Genomic DNA, 23,617 nt, shown 5'->3' on the forward strand with positions numbered 1-23,617 from the left:
CAAATAATCGCATGATTTTCCGTAGCATTGCTTGATAATACAATATGTTAAAATCTGTTAGAATCGGTACCTAGGTCAAAAACAGCTGGACCGGTTTTTCCTTAATTTGATGTAGCTATATTCATCAGAATCTCGAGAAAAACGTCTCGTTGGATTCATCTCGTCGAGCTCTTGAATTTAGACTGAAATTTTGTCCAAATCCGATTCCGTATGAGTAAGTTATTACAAAATGAATTTTTAGGTTTATAGTCCAAAAAACGGGTCCTAATAGTAGATATAATCCTCTCTAATCCTATAAAGGGTTTTAAAACCAAAAAAATAATATAAATGGATATCTAGTCCATTTGGTCTCATCTAGAGAGAAAACACAAATCTCTAGAATAAATATTATTTCATAATCCCTAATCTAACCTTTCCATATTTTATAACTAATTTATATTCGAAATCAATGCATATCTTTTTCCATATTTATGTCCCATATTTCTCTCCAATCATGTTTCTATTCAAAGTAAGGATATCTTCATTATTATCTCCCATATTTCTCTCCAATCATGTTTCTATTCAAAGTAAGGATATCTTCATTATTTTCAGTAACGGAAACTCTTTATTTGATCTCTCTAAAATCGATTTAGTTGACAAACCTCCATTAAACTCAGAAAATCTTCTTCTTCTACATTATATTGCTGTCCAAATTCATCATTATCAGGTTTAATACTTTCGAAATCTTTATAAACACCATTGTTAATATCTAATATTTCTTCTTATAACTAAAACCCTAATTATTTCGCTCTATTATAAAACGTATCAGATTTATGCTACATATCTATAGATCTGTTTACTAATTCATTAATTTCGAATGTATGATGTTTATTTTCTCTCTCTAAAATTTTCATAACTGTTTAAGATCTTTATGTTTATTCTTTATTCAATGATTTATAACTAAAACCCTAAAATTTTCATAACTGTTTAAGATCTTTATGTTTATTCCTTATTCAATGATTTCTTCAAAGTTAGTATGTTATGTTTGCATCCAGTGATAATATCATATTTCTTTAGATCTATGTTTAATCTTCTGTTGTTTCTGATATTTCGTGAGATCAGATTATCAATTATCAATCGAATGTTTGATGTTTATTTTCTTTTTCTCTCTTAAAATTTCATTTATGTTTTTGATCTTGATGTTTAATCCTTCAACTAGAGTTTGACATTATTGCAATCAATCATCATAGCAGATATCTTTAGATTTGTAGTTTAAGCTTAATGATATTCTCATTTTTTTTGTTCAGATCTGGTTTTCAATCCATACGGATTTATGAAACATTTGTTCTTTCGTACGGTTACTCATAACAGAATTTACAGTACATGTACTGTATCGTAAATTACCACAATCTATAGTAAATTATGGGTAATTTACAGAACATTACCCGTGCTTTAACACCAAAACAGTACTCATTTCATTAGTAAAAATACTTCGCTTTACTATCAAATCTCGTGTACTTTGCAATAAAGTATATATAATTTGCGTATATCTTCATGTTCTTACCATTATGTATATAATTTACGTATAAGTGCTCATAAATTATGTATTATTTATTTACCATTACGTGTACTTTTCACCAAAAACAGTAGCCTTGATAAGTTTACCAAACTACTCAAAACCTTCAAATGTTGCCAAAATTTGACAAAAATTATATATAATTTACGAAATTGTACATGTAGTTTATAATACAATATATGATTTTTTTTCTTTAATGTATGTGTATTTATGTGTGTAGATTTGATATACCAGATGAAATTTCAAAGAGAATCATCAAATCAAAGTGAGTCAACGAAACTAATGGAGAGTATATGGACGGGCACCATTTTTGAACCAAAGAAGATTTTGTACTTTTTTTTTGTAACAGAATGTAAAGGAATTATATTTAATGTAAAAAAAATTATGTGTAATTTATTGAACAAGAGCCACATACATTTGATAAATTATGTTGTATATTTGACAAATGATGGTTTCCTCGTCATAAATAATACATAATTTACGTATTTGTTTCATAATTTGTATTCTATCTGTATTTATGTATGAGTAAAAACGAAAACATATGTTGCTTTAATGTTCTTAGAAAAATATACTATTTCCAAAACTGAAAGTTAAGTGAGAGAAAATGATATTTATATGTTTTGTATATTAACTCCCAAATCACGCTAAATTGATCCTAGAAAATATACTATTTCCAAATCTGAAAGTTAAGTGAGAGAAAATTGATTTGAATCGAAAAAAATTTACATAGTAAGAGAGAGAAAATTGATTTGGTTTCCAAATCTGTAAAGAGAGAGAGAAAATTGATTTGGTTACGATTTTTGTTTTGAATTGATTTTGGAAATAGATTTGCTTTCCAAAACGGTTAGAAGATAGATAAAAATCAATTTCGGATTTATAGTTAGTTGCTTTAAATCCCCTAAATCACGCCCACATTAGAAACATTCCAAATTCACCCTGGAAAAGTAAAAATCCCGTGATTTTTGTAGGAGGGACATGGACGGTAGTTTTCTCATAAAGAATGGGTTATTATGTCCATAATGTAAAAGGACTAAATATCCATGTTTTGGGAAGATTGGATCATAAACCTTTTTTGAATATTATTTTGGTCTATATACCCACGGACCCTTACAAAATTAGTTTGGTATTGGTACCATTACTCTAAACCGGGATTTAGAGTTAGTACCACATTTATGATGGAGGAAATGTTTTATTTCCTTATATAGAATCTTCCATATATTTATGGTATGTTGGTTGAAATAGAAAGGTGTTTTGCGTGGTTGTGGTTTGCACCTACGCGTGGCGTGGGCGTTTACACGCACTTTGTATTGTCGTGAGGAGCGATTGGAGCCTTTGATTTTACGGTCATAGATTTGATCGGACGGTCAGGATGATTGGCGCCCTTAAGATAGATCCATTGATGATCTAGAAGTAGGCGTTTATGGCGCGAGATCTTGATAGATCCGTTGAGATCTGACGGTCAAGATGGCACCCGAAAACCAACAGTCAAATATGACTGTTGGGAAGCATCCATTCATCTATAGGCACCTGTTTGAAGTGTCACCAATACTTCTATAAATATCAAACAGAATCCAACAAATAAAACACGAAAATTTTAGCATTCAAAGTTAAGAGCATTTAGAATTTAAGTAGTCACTTGCATCTGGTTCTTACTGCTTGTTTGAAGTTCACACGCTTTCAGAAATACGAAGTAATAATAGTCGTCATCCTGAAAGGTATAGCCGTTGTATCCTGGGAGACAAACATCTGACTGGTTTTAGTACTAATACAAGGGTGTTCACTGTCTTAAGAAAAGAGACAACTCGACTCGGCTTTCTCTCTCTAACCTTCTAATCAATTTTTTGTTTTAGAATTAATATTAGTTTTCTTTTTAATCTGTTTCAAAAACAGTAACATTTTTTTAGACCTAAAGCCTTCTCTGAATTTATTTCAGAAAGACACTCTAAAGTGTATCCCTGTTTTTATTAAAACAAGAAGACCAAATTCTTGGTTTTTTCATAATACCAGAGAAACAACAATCTTAAGACAGTGAGTTTATATATTTTAGTTTTTTCTGGTTGAAACAAAAAAATTAATTTGTTGTGTTATTTTAATTATCAGAAATGGCAACAACAACAGAATCCGTTGTTAAACAAGTTGGTCCAAATCACGCTGAAAAACCAGAAAAGTTTTCTGGAGTTGACTTTAAGCGTTGGCAACAAAAGATGATGTTTTATTTGACTACTTTAGGGTTAGTCAAGTACCTATTTGAACCAAAGCCGACTCTTGAAAGGGATGAAGATGTTCAACATGTATCTGCCATTGAAGCATGGAAGCATTCAGATTTTCTATGTAAGAATTACATCCTTAATTCACTGAAAAATGGTTTATACAATGTCTATTATGGTATAGACACGACTAAGGAACTCTGGGAGATCTTGGCTAATAAATATAAAACTGAAACCGCATGAGTTAAGAAATTTATAGTGGGTAGATTTCTAGATTTTAAAATGACTGATATTAAACCAATAATGGTTAAAGTCCAGCAATTTTAACTTCTTTTACAAGAATTGAAGTATGAGAATATGGTTGCAAACGAATCATTCCAAGTGAGGGTCATGATTGAAAAATTACCTCCATCTTGGAAGGATTTTAAGAACTACTTGAGGCATAAGAACAAGGAAATGTCTTTTGAAGAAATTATCCTCAAGTTAAGAATTGAAGAGGATAGTCGTAATGCAGAGAAGAAGATAGAAAAGAATAATTCTTCTTCTGCAAAAGTCAACATGGTTGAGGGTGCACCAAACTCTAAACCGAAAAGAAAGAGAATGAGACCAGGTAAGCCATCAAAGAAAAATAATGACCGCTTTGATGGTACTTGTCACAATTGTGGCAAAAATGGTCATTTTGCTAGAGATTGTCGTACTAAAAACGACAAATTCAACAGGAACAAGAAGGCTAAAAATCAGGCATCTCTTGTGGAAGATGAAGAACTCTAGAACCTATGTGCTTTGGTTACTGGAATGGAGGAAGTAATAGAAGACCTTCAGAAACTTAATATATGTAATGTAGTTTCTGAAGTTAATTTGGTTGGTGGAAATCCTAGTGATTGCTGGGTTGATACATGAGCCACTAATCATATTTGTGGAGACAAAAATTTGTTCTCTCCATATACCAAAATTCCAGAAGGAGAAACCCTCTTTATGGAAAATGCTAGTACTACCCAAGTTGCTGGGAAAGGAAAGGTGGTCCTGAAATTCACATCGAGAAAAGAAGTTACCCTCAATGATGTATTTCATGCACCAGATATTCGTAAAAATTTGTTGTCTGGTTCTCTACTTTCAAAAAATAGATTCAAGCTAGTTTTTGAGTCTAATAATTTTGTATTAAGCAAGAGTGGTATGTATGTGCGTAAGGGTTATCTATGTGGGGGGTTATTCAAGATGAATGTAATAACTGTATCTCCTAAAATTATTAATAAAGATAATGTTGCTTATATTGTTGTTGATTCTTGTAGTATTTGACATAAAAGACCTGGCCATGTAAATAACCATTCATTAAAGAATTTAATGAATATGGATTTAATCCCAAAATTCAAAGCTGACACTAAAGAAAAGTGTCAAACATGTGTTGAGTCTAAATCAACAAAGACTTCATTTCATTCTATTGCTGCCCGGTGCAGATCAAGCTGAATACCGTTACCAAACGGTTTGAAGACACCGAGAGAATCGGAGGACCATCGATCGCTGGAATCTTACTATCTCTCTACAAAAGCCGGTCTATACTTCATGTAAATGGACTCGACCGATGGCAGGGAGATATATGATTAATACCGATGGTGCTCTAAACGAGGTGGATGCGGGGTATGGAGCCATCATTCGAGATTCCGAGGGGATTGTTGTTAGAGCAGCCACCGGACAGGTTGATGGGCATACTATCTTTATACATGAGCTGCAGGGTGTTGAGTTGGGGTTGGAGTTAGCACTTAGTACTGGGCTGCATGAAGTTGAACTTGGTCTTGATTCGATGAATATCAAGTTACTTCTTGCAAAACCACATCAGAAATTACCATGGATGGCGAGGCGGTTATGGAAGAGAGTTCAGAGGCTTAAGAGCCAATTTCAGAGTTTTCGGGTATTTCATGTCTATAGGGAAGCAAACCAAGCTGCTGATTACTTGTCAAAAATGAAGTTAGGACCGGGAGTAACTCACTTGAATGTTAGTCAATTGCCGGCGGAATTAGTCAATATTGTTAATGCAGATTCTAGAGGGACAGTGAGAATGAGGAAAGGGTGGGGCTAATGAAATGATGTAATTTTGATTTCTTTGCTGTTTTTTGACTTCTTATTTCTCTGTGTTCCGTTCGGGCTTCTCCCGCTTAGCATTATAAAAAAAAGATAAAAGCACTAAAAAGTGACAGAAGAGGAGAATATGAATCTACCTTTAAAAAGTTATGTGCCAAAAGTGGCATTATTCAGGAAAAATTTATGTGCCAAAAGTTATGTGCAAAAAGTGCCAAAAGTTCTGGTTTACCACAAAACTTGTGGGGGGGGGGGGGGGGGGGGGGGGGTGAGGGAGGCTTTACTCACAGCAAACAATCTATTAAATAGATTGCTCCATTGAAAAACAGGAAAAATTCTATATAAAATATGGAAAGAAAGGAAACCTTCCTTTAAATTCACGACAGTGTGGGGGTGCCTTGCAAAGGTATTAGTCCCTCTCCTAAAAGAGTCAAGATAGGACAAAAAACAATAGATTGTGTATATAGGACCTCCTATGAATGGTGGTGCTTATAGGTTTTTAATACACAAATCAGAAATATCAAATATTCATCCAAATACTATTTTAGAATCAAGGGATGCTGAGTTATTTGAACACATCTTTCTGTATAAACAAAATTTGGATCAATCTTCTGGAACCAGAAAACGGGATAGGGAAAAAGATATCCAAATTCCAAAAACATCTCAAACAAATAGAATGGATGAAAAGAAAAATGAGGTTGAACCTCGAAAAAGTAAAAGGATAAAGGTATCTAAGACTTTTGGTCCTGATTTTCTCACCTATATGGTCGAAAATGAGCCTCAGACATTCACGGAAGCAATGGTTACCCTTGAAGCTCCATTCTGGAGAGAATATGTGAATAGTGAAATCGATTCCATTACGCAAAACCATACATGGGAAATTGTAGATCTTCCACCTGGATGTAAGCCTTTAGGTTCCAAATGGATGTTTAAGAAAAAATTAAGAACAAATGGATCTATTGACAAGTACAAAGCAAGACTTGTGGCAAAAGGTTTTCGACAATGAGAAGGATTAGACTATTTCGATACCTACTCTCCGGTGAGTCGAATAACCTCTATAAGAATGTTAGTATCCTTATATAATTTGGAAATTCACCAGATGGATGTGAAAACAGCTTTTTTAAATGGACAATTAGAAGAAGAAATCTATATATGAACCAGCCTGAAGGGTTTGTGGTTCCTGACCGAGAAAAGAAAGTTTGTAGATTAGTGAAATCACTATATGGGTTGAAGCAGGCCCCAAAACAATGACATGTTAAATTTGATAATACATTATTATCAAATGGATTCAAAATAAACGAATGTGACAAATGTGTCTATATTAAGAACACAAATAAAAGGGTGTGTTATTCTGTGTCTATATGTAGATGACATGCTAATTATGGGAAATAACTTAGATGTCATCAACACTACTAAGAAAATGCTTTCTAAGAATTTCGATATGAAAGATTTAGGAAAAGCAGAAGTAATCTTGGGGATCAAACTTACTAAGACAAGTAAAGGGATAATTATCTCAATCCCACTATGTTGAAATTTTTTTGGAAAAATTTAGTAAAAATGATCTCAAGACTGTAGTAACCCATTAGATCCAAGCATTCATCTTATGAAAAATACTGGGAATGGAGTAAGACAATTCGAATACTCAAGGATTATAGGAAGCCTTATATATCTAATGAATTGTAGTAGACCAGACATAACTCTCTCGATTAGTAAACTAAGCAGATTTACTAGTAATCCAAGTAAAACTCACTGGGATGCCATAACAAGGCTGTTACTGTATTTAAGGTATACAAAAGATTATAAACTCTATTATACTTAGTACCCAGAAGTACTTGAGGGATATTGTGATGCAAACTGGATATCCGATACCGATGATACAAGGTCAACCAGTGTTTATGTATTTACACTGGGAGGGGCCAAATCTTGGAAATCTTCTAAGCAAATCTGTATAGCTAGATCAACGATGGATTCAGAATTCATTACATTGGATAAAGCTACAAAAGAAGCCGAGTGGTTTAAACAAATTTTAGAAGATATACCAATATGGCTTAAGCCTGTGACTGCAATCAAGATTCATTGTGATAATCAAGCTGCGATTGCACAAACACATAGTATGTATAATGGTAAGTCTCGACACATCCGTCGAAGACATAATACCGTGAAGCAATTACTATCTGAAGGAGTTATTATAATAGATTATGTAAAATCTAAGGAAAACCTAGCTGATCCTTTCACTAAGGGACTGCCTAGAGATCTTGTAATTGCTTCATCAAGGGGAATGGGTTTACTGCCTAAAGCAAATGAGTAAAGGCATGATGAAACTCTACTTAGAAATCTGGAGATCCCATGATCTAGGTTCAAAGGGAAACTGAAGTTATATCCTGACTCGAACATAACACTGAAAGAGAATTTTTCTCTTTCCCATTCCTAGGATGAAATCAGTGTTGTCTGCAATGCAGAGGTTAAGCTTACAGCTTTTAATGTATCCGAAAAATTTAGCAAAATAACATTTTTGTATAAGGAAGGTATAGCGGTGTACCTAAGTAGGAAACACCTATATGTGTGGGAATTGGTGTCGGTTTTATGAGGAGGTCTTATTAGGCTGACTTCTCTAATGCATACACGAAACTAGGAACGTTGATGACTACAAAGAGCACAACCGAGAACTTAAAACAAGTAAGGAATTAGCTGTGTGTTAATTATATTTGGCTTACAAATAACAGGACTCAGTTCAAGACTAACAGTTCACTGTTGTCCTTGTAAACCTGATAGTTATCACTAGGGAAGGTTCAAAACTTTAAAGCCACCTTCATCCGATGCAGCGACACTCCACGAAAGAACCACTGTCAGTCAGCATTATAGGATAGTAAGATCAGTCAGTTTGCTATGATTTCCGAACATGTAATAATCACTCATGTGGGGGGATTGTTAGAATCGGTACCTAGCTCAAAAGCAGCTGGACCGGTTTTTCCTTAATTTGATGTAGCTATATTCATCAGAATCTCGAGCAAGACGTCACGTTGGATTCGTCTTGTCGAGCTCTTGAATTCAGACTGAAATTTTGTCCAAAACCGGTTTCGTATGAGTGAGTTATTACAAAATTAGTTTGGTATTGGTACAATTACGCTAAACCGGGACTTATAGTTAGTACCACATTTATGATGGAGGAAATGTTTTATTTCCTTATATAGAATCTTCCATATATTTATGGTACGTTGGTTAAAATATAAAGGTGTTCCGCGTGGTGCAAACCACGCGCGACGTGGGCGTTTAGGGCGCTTTAGAAGCGCCTGCACGCACTTTGCATTGTCGCGAGGAGCGATTGGAGCCTTTGATTTTACGGTCATATATTTGATCTGACGGTCAGGATGATTGGGCCCTTAAGATAGACCCGTTGATGATCTAACGAGGGGCGTTCAAGGCGCGAGATCTTGATAGATTCGTTGAGATCTGACGGTCAAGATGGCACCCGAAAACCAACAGTCATATCTGACTGTTGGGAAGCATCCATTCGTCTATAAGCACCTGTCTGAAGTGTCACAAATACTTCTATAAATACCAAACAGAATCCAACAAACAAAACACGAAAATTTTAGCATTCAAAGTTAAGAGCATTTAGAATTTAAGTAGTCACTTGCATCTGGTTCTTACTGCTTGTTTGAAGTTCACACGCTTTCAGAAATACGAAGTACTCTTAGTCGTCATCCTGAAAGGTATAGCCGTTGTATCCTGGGAGACAAACATCTGACTGGTTTTAGTACTAATTGCAGGGTATTCACTGTTTTAAGGAAAGAGACATCTCGACTCGGCTTTCTCTCTAACCTTCTAATCAATTTCTGTTTTAAAATTATATTAGTTTTCTTTTTAATCTGTTTCAAAAACAGTAATTTTTTTTATACTTAAAGTTATCTCTGAATTTATTTCAGAAAAACACTCTAAAGTGTATCCCTGTTTTTATTAAAACAGGAAGGGGATTCTTGGTTTTTTCATAATACCAGGGAAACAACAAAATCTTCCTTCAACTGGTATGACAGTTCTAACCTCTAGAGGATATCTCTTACATTTGAGTACAGTATCGACAAGAAGGAATTTTGTAATTAGAGTTACATTTTCCGTATTAGTAATTATGTCAATTTCTCCCGTTACAAAAGTCTATAAATACTTGTACATCTTGTTAATGAAATTCACCTTTGATTTTCGATTATTGTTCTGCTAGAGCTATTATTTTCACAGATTTCGAAGTATATATTTTTTTTTGATTAAACGAGGCAAATGCCTAAATTTATTAGCTACTTGAGCGAGAAAATATATTGGTGACATCTGCCGCCAACTGGCTTACCAGATAAGAATGAGAATCATAGATCTCCAATGTCTGCTCTAAACTGGAATTACAATATTGTTTCGGCAATAAGTGAGCTACAGAGTTTGCACTCCTAGTGGTTGAACTTTATGTCCCGAAGCTTTTTCTTTCCCTTATGTATTTCTCTCATAGTAGTTCAAATTCGACAAGGAATTTCTTCTAAATTCTTCGAACACGCACTTATGACCGTATTTGAGTCTCCTTCAACTATACACACATACTCTGGTAACCTTTTTGCCATCTCAATGGATAACTTAACTGCTTGAGCTTGAGCTTCAACTGCTGTCGAGATGGGGCACTTTCTGACAAAGGCCATAAGGAATTCTCCTTGCGCATTTCGACATACTGCTGCTATCGACGCCCTTCCATCGGTAAACGCTGCATCATAATTTATCTTTCTGTATCTCTTTGTAGGAACCAATAGGAGCTATGATCAAATGTTTCTACAATTGTGTGTTCAATATTCAAGAGAGTGCCCGAGTACTCCTTTTGTAACGTAATATCTTCCTGTAATATTCGATAAGGATTTGGAATAACATGCTCGAACACACATTTATTTCGTGATTTCTATAGACACCAAGCTACATAAAACCGAACTTCTGTGGCTTCTCCATTTCAAGTATCCATAATCCATTTGCAAAGTAATTGTGTAATATTTAGCTTTCAACAATCTCACTCAAAGAGCATCTGGTTCCGTTATGAATCTCCATGTGAGTTTCCCAACTAGTGCTTGATTAACAAGACCCATACCACAAATTCCCAATCCCCCTTCTTTAATACTCGCTTGCATCTTCTTCCAATTCAAATAATGTAACTTTTTTGCCTCTGAACCATGACCCCACCAAAAATCTCTTTGGCCCTTTTCTATTTTCTCAACCACCCCTTTCGGAACTATGTTCGTAGAAACAAAATAAATGGGAATCGAAGCTAATTCACTCTTTAGTAGAATCGTTCTACTAGCATGCGATAACAAAGACCTTTTCCACCCCGATAGCTTTCTCTCTATCTTGTCTATAATAAACTCATAAGAGTAAATTTTGTGTTTCGGGTTCAACAGGAAGTTCCCCAAATAAATATCATTAACCTTCATTCTTTAACCCGTAACAAGTACAGAATACTTTTCCTCTTTGCCATCGCACAATTTTTACTAAAGTGAATAGAAGATTTTTGATAATTGATTGACTAACCTGAGCAACTCGCATATAAATCCAAATTAAGTTTTAGTTGCTCTATATTATATTCTGAGGCTGTTCCGAAGAAGAACAAATCATCTGCAAACATAAGGTGACTCACACTTGGAGCATATCTATTTATATGAAGACCATTACATAAACCATTGTTTTCTGCATGACTTACCAGCTTAGCAAGTGTTTTTGAAAATAGATAAATAAATACGGGCTAAGAGGACAACCCTGTCGAAGTCCTCTTTTGCTATAGAAATACCCTTTCGGTCTCCCATTTATCAATAACGAGAAAGAAGCCGCCGAAACACAATTCATAATGAGGAGATGGGTGTTGTCCAAAAAACCATACCTTCAAAGAACCTCACTCAAGAAATTCCAATCAACTCGGTCATATGCTTTTGCCATGTCAACCTTAAGAGCGAAAGACCCTTCTTTTGCCGTAGAATTAGCAATCGAATGAAATAGTTCTTGCGCAACAATTATATTATCAGCAATCTGTGTACCTGTCACAAAAGCATTCTCTTCTGAAAAATCCTTAATATACTCTGCTCTTGAAGCCCTGTAGAAATGAGATAAAAATGTTAATAATAACAGTAAGGTCCGAAAACCAGCTCTGATCCCTCAATTTTACTGCCATAATGTTGCTCTTCCTCCTCCTATATAAGACGGACAAGTGAAATTTTTTTGTGTTCTTATCATTATCTTCTACCCAATGTTTCTTTGCCCGTTGCCTCTCAAAAACCTCTTCATACTTTCTCAATTCCTCCAACTTCTTTGTAATTACCCGTTCCTGTGCAATACTCTCACTTGACAGAGGTCTTTTCTGAACTTCTAATAAGTCCTCCTCTGCTAATTTTATTTGTGAGAATAGTTGACCTACATGGTCCTTGCTCCATCTGGACAATTTTTTCGACAATTGCCCTAATCGATCATTAAGAGTACCATTAGTTCGTCCCATCCTTCTTTCACTGTGTGTTCAAATTCTTCATGAGCTATCCAATGAGCTTCAAATCTAAAGGGGAGTACACCTTTAATTTTAGCTTTTATAGTATTTAGAATAATCGGTGCTTGATCACTGTTCAACCTAGGGAGGTGTTTGACTAGTGCATCTGGGAATCGAGTTCTCTAATCCGGACAGACTAGAACTCTATCCAGTCTTTCTCTAATATGATGTTCTAGTCCTCTTCCATTTACCCAAGTATACGTCAGACCCGACAACCCTAAGTCAATCAAATTGCAACCCGATATCATATTACGAAACTGTTCTGCTACTCTCTTGTTTAAGCCTTTGCCTCCCCATTTTTCTATTTTTCCTGTTATAGAATTAAAATCACCCATGGCACACCATGACTCCCTCATCCGTGCGCTTAAACTCCTAACAACCTCCCATAACTCCTCTCTCTCGTTGCTATTTGGAGGTCCATAAACCAAAACTAAGCTCCACTTCTCAGCCCTTCCCACTTCTTTAATCCTCGAATGAATGTAGTTTTTAGAAAACGAAATAATTTCAATGTCTATCTCATCATCCTATAGTAACTAGAGACCTCCACTGAGTCCATTTGCCGGTATAATGTGAAAATTCTTATAAATTATTTTATGTATCCAAATCTCCGACGATCTTTGTGATAATTTAGTTTCCGACAAGAACATATACACGGTTTAACCGCCCGCAAGTGCAGAATTGTCGGGTCATTCCCAGCCCTCCGATAATTCCAACTTTGTACTATCATCATGGCTGGCCGCCTTGATGGGTTTGCGACCTTAATGGACTGGCCGCCTTAACCCTTTCAACTAAGTTCTCTTCTCCTAACATTTTCCTCTTCTTTTTAGCTTCACCATCTTCATAATCCTCCACTTCTCTATCTGATTTGCCTCTCTTCGTAGAAGATGTTCTAGAATTTTCCACCGTTTTAGGTTGTTTATGTATTTCTCTAGCCGCTTTCCTCCACGAGGCCGAGTTATTTTCGACTACTATTCTATCTACTTGTGTAACCACCTGTCCCTTCCCACCTCTAATATGGATATCTTCTTCTTTCAGTTGTCCACGTTCTTCAATTTCACTGTCCAAATTAAGGTCTTATAATACTACCTTATCTGCTCCCTCCATACTGTTTCCTATACCCTTTATATCTTTCTGTAAAATCGGTGGCACTAGATTTCAAAATGTTATCTAATTTCGATGCTTCTGTAATTGCGCACAAAATCAGTGGCACTATCTATTATAATTAAACAAGTCAGTCGATTACGGGAGGGATAAGTCTAACCACACATTTTTATTGGGAGTTTAATATAGATTACATCCAACTGCTTTTATAAAATACTCTTCATGTAAATTGACTCAAAATAGAAGGATATTAATGTCAATAATTAATTTTTCTTAAATATCAGTATCTGTCTTCATTCTATCAGACACTCCATAATAATGTGGAACATTTATCATAGAGACTCTCAAGAGAGACACTCTAAAATTACTTATGTGACATATCCTAGTGTTAGAACTAAAAGTCGCGGAAGCTATCGAACCTATCCTAGAAATTGATCCGACTATGAAAATTAATCGAAAAGCTAAGCCAAAATCTAAATATGCGAACAGAATCAACGAAGTTCGGCTTTAAAGCCTACGTCCTCGGGCGAACAAGAAATCTTTATTGAAGGATAGATGAAGACGACTCACACAACCCGCAAGTTCGTCCCAAGATGGTACCGTATAGAAATCAACCTTCTATACTAAATCTTCGACGACCGAGAAATTAAACACTGCTCAAAACTATGAACAAAATTTCTCTCTTACTTGCTCTCACTCTATCTAGCTCTCTATTGAATTGAGCTCTTGAGTTGTTGTGTTGATAATGTTTAGTAGTGGAACTCAACCCCTATTTATAATAATAATATAAGCCGACATCAATAGGGACTTGGCCGACTAATTGAATCCAAAATTGGAACCCATCCAATTTGGAAACCGCCATCCACATTCCAAACTGCCACAAACCATGAAACCGCCTATTCAACCTTTAACATGGTAGTAGGCCGTACAACCGAAAACCTTAAGTCTCCCGTAATCTGCATGTTCACCTGACCACACCTCGTAAGGTATGCCGCAATCTAAAGAAGAATGTGGAGACTTGTTCATAATATAACAAGCTGTAGCAACAAATTCTGCCCACCATTCTACGCCTAATTCCGAATTGGAGCGCATACATCTAGCCTTCTCAAGTAGTGTACGGTTCAATCTCTCAGCGACTCCGTTCTGTTGAGGTGTGTTTACTACTGTCCAGTGCCTCACAATGCCTTCCTGATTACAAAACTCCTTGAATGCCCCATCCGTGTACTCGGTCCCATTATCCGATCTTAACGTCTTCAGCTTTCGACCAGTTTTGTTCTCAACCATTGCTTTCCATACCAGAAACGTGTTGAATACCTCATTCTTATGCTTCAGAAAATAAAGCCAGACAAATCTCGAATGATCATCAACGAATGTAACAAAATACCTGGAACCACCCTTGGAAGGCAACTTTGCCGGTCCCCAGACATCGATATGTACGTAGTCTAATACCTCTTTGCTCCTGTGCTTGCTTGTAGAGAATGTCACCCTGTGTGCCTTCCCGAACACACAATGCTGACAAAACTCCATGCAAGGCTTCTTCATGTCCTTTAACAAGCCTTTCCCGCACATCAAAGATAGACCCTTTTCTGACATATGTCCAAGGCGCATATGCCAAAGCCTCGTACTAGCAGTTGGATCCCTTCCACTGATTCCTACTGTTACATCTCCCGTAATTGTTGTCCTCAAAAGTTTGTATAAATTACCGTAACGAGTACCTCTCATTACCACCAAAGAACCCTTAACGACTTTTATGGAGCCATTCTCTATAATTATCTTACAGCCGTTCCGCTCCAACAAACAGAGGGAAATTAGATTTTTCCGCAAATCGGTTATGTATCTTAGACCCGATTCGTTAAAGTTTTCGTCATGAAACTGTTTTCTAGCTTTAACCACACAATCGCCGCCGTTGTTTCTTCGTCTACTAGGAACGCCACGTCCCTCTCAAGACACAACATAATGGTAGCCCGTGCTTCGAGATCTAACTCTTCCCAATCCTCATCTGACATATCTCCTGGTTTCTTTCCCGTCAACGTCTTGTGTAATTTCTGCGAGATTAACAGATTCTTCATCTGCATCCGCCAATAAGAAAAATCGTTTTTCCCATTGAACTTCCCTATCTCATATTTCCCTGTTTTGACCGTACCACTTCTCGATCCCATCTTCTTCTTCGTTCAATCTCAACAAGGCTCTTGATACCAATTGATAGAACTAAAAGTCGCGGAAGCTATCGAACCTATCCTAGAAATTGATCCGACTATGAAAATTAATCGAAACGCTAAGTCAAAATCTAAATATGCGAACAGAATTAACGAAGTTCGGCTTTAAAGCCTACGTCCTCAGGCGAACAAGAAATCTTTATTGAAGGATAGATGAAGACGACTCACACAACCCGCAAGTTCGTCCCAAGATGGTACCGTATAGAAATCAACCTTCTATACTAAATCTTCGACGACCGAGAAATTAAACACCGCCCAAAACTATGAACAAAATTTCTCTCTTACTTGCTCTCACTCTATCTAGCTCTCTATTGAATTGAGCTCTTGAGTTGTTGTGTTGATAATGTTTAGTGGTGGAACTCAACCCCTATTTATAATAATAATATAAGCCGACATCAATAGGGACTTGGCCGACTAATTGAATCCAAAATTGGAACCCATCCAATTTGGAAACCGCCAACCATATTCCAAACCACCACAAGCCATGAAACCGCCTATTCAATTTGAAACCAAACCGCCGTTTTTGAATTAGAAACTGCCTCTCACACCTAGATAGATAATTTTATTTTTATATTGAAAATGTTGATGCGGAATTGAGGTCCTCAAGAGAAATCTCAAACATTGAGTTTTTCAATTATTGAGTTTTCTCTTTAGACATCTTAAAATTAAGGAAAATTAGTCAAAAATCCCTTCAAATATTTTGATTTGGCAAATAAAGATCAGTCAATTTTTTTTTAGTTTTCAGCTCCATATGTATTTTTTTAATTTACGACAACTTGTCCCAGCTTTGCAACACCTTGCGACAACTTTGCAACACTTGGCTACAACTTTGCATGCAACACCTTGCGACAACTTTGCATGCAACACTTGGCGACAGTTTTGCAATAATTTTGCATCCCCTTGCAAAAAATATTGGGGTTTTCACCAAACAAAATACAAATATTTGGGTCTTAAACAAAAAATATAAATTGTTGGGTTTTGAACTAAAAAAATATAACTTTTCTTTTTAACTTACAAAAAATTTAAAATTGGTTTTTGGGCCCAATTTCCTGTAAAATTAAATGTCGCCACATGATGTAAGAAAAGAGAATTGTAATGATTTGTATTGATTTTCATAGCTATTACATAAGATCTTTATAAGGAGTAGTACAAGAGAAAAGTTTAAGCAATTGAACAATGTGGGACTATATTGGACTATATTTCTAATATTCCCTCTCAAATGAATGACTTTTGCTAGTGAAAAATTCATGAGTTTGCTAAACAAATTTGTAGATTTTGACTTAATTTTGATATAGAGGCATCATTGTGAGGTTGCTATGTTGTTGTTTGTTGTTGTTTTTCTTTTCTCCATGTGAAGAAAAGTTGGCACCATTGCCAGGTTTTGTTGATGTTGATGTTGTTGTTGATTTTGCTTTTCTCCATTTGAAGAAAAGTTGGCACGATTGCCAGGTTTTGTTGATGTTGATCTTGTTGTTGAACATAAACACTAGCAATCATCGATCTTGACCTTCCCACTTCTATTCTTCATTTATACTCTCTCTTATCTCCTCTTCATTTGATCTTATAGAAAATCTAATGGAACCAAGTAGCTTACTAAAGGAACAAACATTTGAGAGTTCTCATCTTGGATATAAGAAGTATGAGAAAATCAACTTAAAAGGATGAATTCGCTTGCCATTAATGAACCCACAAATATGTTTACAAAAACATTAAAAGAAAACCCTCTATGAGAATAAGCTTAATTTCTTTCACACATTCTATCAAACATGTGGTGTGCATCATTTAGTAGATCAAAATTTTGGACAACTATAAGTATAGTTTCAAGAGAAACATGGGGTAAATAACTAGATTAAGAAAAACCCATAAAATCTTCCCCCCTCTCTAATAGCTTTCCAATTTCTCACGACCTTCATTTAAATGACCATTGATCCATATAGATTTCATGTTGTAGAGAACCTGAGGCATATGAAATGCTTGAGATCTTTTGATTTCTTCAACAAATCACTCTTGTTTTGATTTCTTCTTCTTGTTAATCTTCATCAGTTTCAAATACTATTGAGAAAAGTATTGAATAATGACTAGATTTGAACAATATAAGAGAGCTACTCTTATTGGAAAAAAATACTAAACTTGAAGCAAACTAAAAACTGACGAAATTTCGGCGGACGATAGCCATTAATGGGACTACCGCTGCCGGCAAAGCAGAAGACTCTATTGACTAACTATTGTCAAGAAAGAAAAACTAGGCTCTCATACCATGTAAGAAAAGATAATTGTAATGATTTATATTGATTTTCATAGCTATTACATAAGATCTTTATAAGGAGTAGTACAAGAGAAAAGTTTAAGCAATTGAACAATGTGAGACTATATTGGACTATATTTATAATACATCATCTTGCAACCCAAATTGAGTCTTGCATGGGAGATGTTCTTAATGGAGTTCTTATCTCTTCTTGCACAGTAAAGTTAACCCACTCGAGGGCAACAATAGAAGGCAGCAAGGTTTTTGTTTTGTGAGAGAGTGAGAGGTGTAATTGGTCTCTTCAAGATGATAGGCTTTGCTTGTTTTGTAAAAGAGAGAGAAAGAGGTCTGATTGATCACTTTAGATTATATGTTTTGTTTGTTTTGTAAAAGAAAGGTTTTGTTTGTTCTGTAAAAGAGGGAGAGAGAAGTGTGATTGATCTCTTCTAGATGATATGTTTTGTTTGTTTTGTAAAAGAAAGGTTTTGTTTGTTTTGTAAAAGAAAGGTTTTGTTTGTTTTGTGTGTGTGTGTGTGTGAGAGAGAGAGAGAAAGGTGTGATTGATCTCTTCTAGAGAGAGGTGTAATTGATCTCTTCTAGATGATAGATTTTGTTTGTTTTGAAAAAGAAAATAAAATCAGCACCCTAACTCATTTGATGTCTTACATACCCTTCCTGCCTCTCATTGAACTATCCAACCAACAAGGAGCTAAATCTATGGATATGCGTATCTTCCTCCAACTTCAAAATATTGTAGGCTTATTAGCTTTCATATCATTCTTCTTTTATCTAATAAAGCCCTTATTTAGGTCTTATAAGGCTACCCAAGTGAGATGTCTGCCGGAGGCTACGGGTTCATGGCCTATAGTCGGTCATCTTCCTCAACTAGTAGGATCTAAACCTCGGTTTAGAGTTCTAGGACATATGGCTGACAAGTTTGGACCTATCTTCATGGTCCTGCTCGGGGTATATCCAACTCTAGTTGTAAGTAGTTGGGAAATGGCAAAGGAATGCTTCACCTCCAATGACAAGTTCCTCGCTAGTCGTCCACCTAGTGCTGCTGGCACTCACATGACATATGACCATGCTATATTGGCGTGAGATTCGTAAAATATATACCTCCCAACTACTTTCCCCTCGACCTTTTGAGTTGGTGAAGCATATCCCTCACAGTGAGATCAACATTTTCATCAAAGGGTTGTACCAAACTTGGGAAGAAATCCAACTTAGAAATGATTCAGTTAAGGTGGAAATGGGGCAATTATTTGGGTATTTGACCTTGAACATTGTTGGGCCCCCCTTGTCTAAAAAAGATTCCTGATTGAAATAGGATTTCCCTTATTTCTTATTTGGAGAAAAAAATAATAGAAACTTCTATTTTTTCAAGCCTAAAAAGGAATTCCTATTTCTTTTGGTAAATCTCCTTATTTGTCATTATAAATAGGGAATGAAAGGGATGAAATTATTCATACTTTCAAGTAAGAAAGTATCCTCCCAGTTGGGAGAGTTACTAGAGAATCCTTTCAGATGATATCCTGTCAGATTAGAGAGAGATAGAGATCAGAGAGATAAGAACAAAGAGAGGTCAGAGAAAGAGAGATTAGTGGTTCTTTCAAGATAGATTGAAAGAGAAGAATATTGAATTGAAGAAAAGAAGATTATTAATCTTGTGAAGCAATTTAGTTTGTGGTTATCTTCTTCAACCTTTGGTAATCTAAGATTTGTTCAAATCCTAATGGTAGTAAGAAATCTCTGTATCTCATTTCTTGTTTGGTTTATCCACCATATGTTTGGGGAAGAATTGGTTAATCCTCTATTTATTTAGGGAAGAGTTATTATCCAAGAGTTTTTCCACACATCTTGAAGAGTTGGTTAATCCTCTATTTGTTTAGGGAAGAATTGTTATGCAAGAGTGTTTCCACACATCTTGAACAATTGGTATATCTACCATAGGTTTGGTGAAGAATTGTGTAACCCATTATTTAATCATAGTGGAAGATTTCTGGACTAGGTCCCGTGGTTTTTTACCTTCTATCTGGGAGAGGTTTTTTTGCCACGTTAAATTATCTTGGTGTCTGTGCTTTTACTTTCACATCGTTTTATCTTCATATTCCTGAACAAACTAATTAGGTTATTTTTTCTAACAAACATTACATTGAACTTAGTTGTAGGAAAGAGACTTTACAACTATGGTGATTCTTCTCATGATGATGGAGAAGAAAATGAAGGTTGAAGATTCTATAAGGTGATAAGTGAGTTCTTCAAACTATCTGGGGTTTCAACTATTTCAGATGCTCTTCCGTTCCTAAGCTGGTTTGATTTGGATGGACAACAAAAGAACATGAAAAGGTAGCCAAGGAGATGGACATAGTTGCCGAAAAATGGCTTGAAGATAAGAAGGCGAGTCCATTGCTATTCCTATATAAACAACCCAAATTCATTCATAACTCATTTCATTCATTTTCTTCTTATCTTCTCTTCTGAAATTTGTGTTCCAAATGTGTCCAGAATATAATTCTGATTTCAAAAATATTCTAGTCTGTCTATACTTTCGAAAAAAGAAGCCTCCGAGTGAATTCATAAGCATTCAAGTATCTAGAAGATCAAGTCGCGTATGTCATAGTGTTATGCAGGGAGTTTTTCATTAGATCTTCAAAGAATAATACATATTATCAAGTTTATTTATTTGGTAGTTTTCTATTTTTTTTAGTAAAGAATTATTAGTTTTATCAGTTTTATATTCTTAGGAAACCTTCTAAGTTTTAGATTCAAGTATTTTATTTAATTAGAAGTTGTTATTAGAATTTGATTTGATTTAAGAAACTAATATTTTATTTATTAGAAGAGTCTGTTTAGGTTTAGGAAACCCCTAATGCTATATAAAGGGGATTTAGTAGTTGTTTAGTTTAATGAAGTTGGTCAATAAGAATTCAGTATTTTGGTTTTATTTTCTTAGTTTCGGTTTTATAGTTTTTAGACGGAGATCTAAAGCTTTTTCTGAGTTTTAAAAGTTCTAGACGAAGATCTAATTCTTTTTGAAATTTTCCGCTGCGTCAGTTGGCATAAAAAAACGAGGATTCGCCTGGTTCAATATCATCTACGCGAACATCACTTTAGAACATATCAATGGATTTGCCAAAGATGCTTCTAAAGTTGGTTTAACTAAAAAAAGAATCCATATTATTTTTCCATTATCTATTTTGTAATCAATCAATATGGAGAGATGTTATCATGGTTACAATTTTTCAATTCAAGTTCACCCACGTAGAGATTACAATGAGTACAAGATCAATGAAGAGATATCATTTTTCGATGGGTATTTAACTATAGAAGAGTTCTTCGATTGGCTAGATAAGGTCGAACGGCAAGTCAATATGTGGGCTACTATTCCTAATGAGAAGATAGTTAAAATCATTGCTTATAAACTTACAAGGAGTGCCGCAGATTGGTGGGATCAATTACAACTTCCAAGGATGAGACAAGAAAAGACTCAAATCCAAATTTGGTCGTCTATGAAAGAGAACTTGAGAGAATGGTTCTTACCTCTTGATTATCAACAATAGTTGTTCAGGATATACCCGAATTATAGACAAGGGTTGCGTTCAGTGGGTGAATATTACAAGGATTTCTTAAAATTGGCTCAAAGAAACAGTATGGAAAACGTTACAGAACCTGATAATGCTCTAATAGATCGATTTCTGAACGGATTAAAATTTAACTTGAGATGTAGTTTGAGAGGAAAGGTGAGGTTAGTTAATTTATGGACTATTCAAGACGCATACAACTTGGCCTTAAAAGCTGAAGCTTGGGAGCGGGACTATAGAAACTTTGGATTTAAGAGGGAAGAACAACCCCGCGTTAATACAAAAAACGTAAAAAAAAAGCTCCACTAAAGAATGTTGAATCACTAGAAGTTGTAATAATAGACAATTCAACAAACATTATTCATGAAGCAAAATATGAGGTTATTATGTTCAAGGATAAGTCTCCTAATATCAATTTACACGATGAAAGATTTGTTTCTGAAGAAGTTGTTCAGAAAAGTGAGTTAAAAGAACTTTTTCAGGAAATTGAGTCAAAGGAAGTTGTTCAGGAAATTGAGACCAAGGACGTTGTTCAGAAAATTCAGTCAAAGGACGTTGTTCAGGAAGCTAAATCAAACGAATGTGAAAAACGTTGGAAGTCAGGCCTTAGCCCAATTGATTTTCCTTCATACGAAGATTCGTTTTCAGTGTTTTGTGAATCTCAAGTTGTGTCATATGGAGTAGTTTGGAAATTATCGGAAGCTCTTCATCAAAGTTGGTAATTATCGATCTCCGTATTCATGAACTTCACAAGTTTATTTTTGGGGGTGAAAAGGGAGTTTGAATCGAATCACAATTATAGTCAAGAATTTTTCTGTGACCTAATAAAATCTTCAGACCAATCTGAAAGTTTAGTGATTCCTATGCACAATTTACGAAAAAGACATATCAAAAGAGAACATTCAAGTCAATCACTAAATTCGAGGCAAGTTTTTTTTTTGTAGTGGAGGAGACTGATGCAGGGAGATTTTCAGAAGATCTTCAAAGAATATTACATATTATCAAGTTCAGTTATTTTAGCAGTTTTCAAATTTTTTTAGTAGAGAATTACCAGTTTTATATTTTTAAGAAACCTTCTAGGTTTTAGACTCAAGTATTTAATTTAATTAGAAGTTGTTATTAGAATTTGATTAAGTTTAAGAAACTAGTATTTATTTATTAGAAGAGTCTGTTTAGGTTTAGGAAAGGCCGCGGCTTTGGGGAATAAAGAAAATTCTCAGGGGAATAAAAAATTGAAAAGCTCAACATGAAGGGGGAAAAGGAAATAATAGTAACTTGGTCACGGGCATCTACCATTATACCCACAATGATCGGCCATACAATTGCTATTCATAATGGAAAAGAGCATTTGCCCATTTATATAACAGATCGTATGGTGGGTCACAAATTGGGAGAATTTGCACCTACTCTTAATTTCCGGGGGCATGCGAGAAATGATAATAGATCTCGTCGTTAATGTTAATAAAGTGAATATAGGTGCTCATCGTTCATTGGTGAGAAGTGAACCTTATGATAAAGAGGGACCCGGATGTAGAAGTATACGCTTTAGGCCAACATATATGTAAGTCTGCTCACAAAGCACGAAGGGTAATTGATCAGATTCGTGGGCGTTCCTACGAGGAAACACTTATGATACTAGAACTCATGCCTTATCGAGCATGTTATCCCATTTTTAAATTGGTTTATTCCGCAGCAGCAAATGCTAGTCACAATATGGGTTTCAACGAAACAGATTTAATCATTAGTCAAGCCGAAGTCAACGAGGGTACTATCGTGAAAAAGTTAAAACCTCGATCTCGAGGACGTAGTTATCCGATAAAAAGACCCACCTGTCATATAACTATTGTATTGAAAGATATATCTAAAGATCAAGAATATTATATATGGTTAAAAAAATATGGATGGGTATATATTGATAAATATCCAGATTGTTTTGGAAGTTCTCCGGGGAATAAATTTTTATGGGGAATACATAATACATTTTTTTTTGAAAGTTCTCCTCCATCACATCTGTTCTCTCTGCCACTTCATCTTCTCGCCACCTAAACATCTTCTCCGGCGAAGGTCGCCGGACGACCAATTTTCCGGC

At 35.3% G+C, this 23,617-nt stretch overlaps 1 pseudogene; it reads left to right on the forward strand.

Annotated features, from left to right (window-relative positions):
- Positions 1 to 18,544: 18,544 nt before the first annotated feature.
- Positions 18,545 to 23,412, forward strand: LOC147563598 (cytochrome P450 CYP82H23-like; annotated as a pseudogene).
- The last annotated feature ends 205 nt before the right edge of the window (positions 23,413 to 23,617 follow it).

This window comes from Eschscholzia californica, unplaced genomic scaffold, assembly GCF_041429995.1.
Source record: "Eschscholzia californica isolate CP2 unplaced genomic scaffold, dmEscCali1.0.p SCAF_1, whole genome shotgun sequence".
In the NCBI taxonomy this organism is placed as follows: Eukaryota; Viridiplantae; Streptophyta; class Magnoliopsida; order Ranunculales; family Papaveraceae; genus Eschscholzia; species Eschscholzia californica.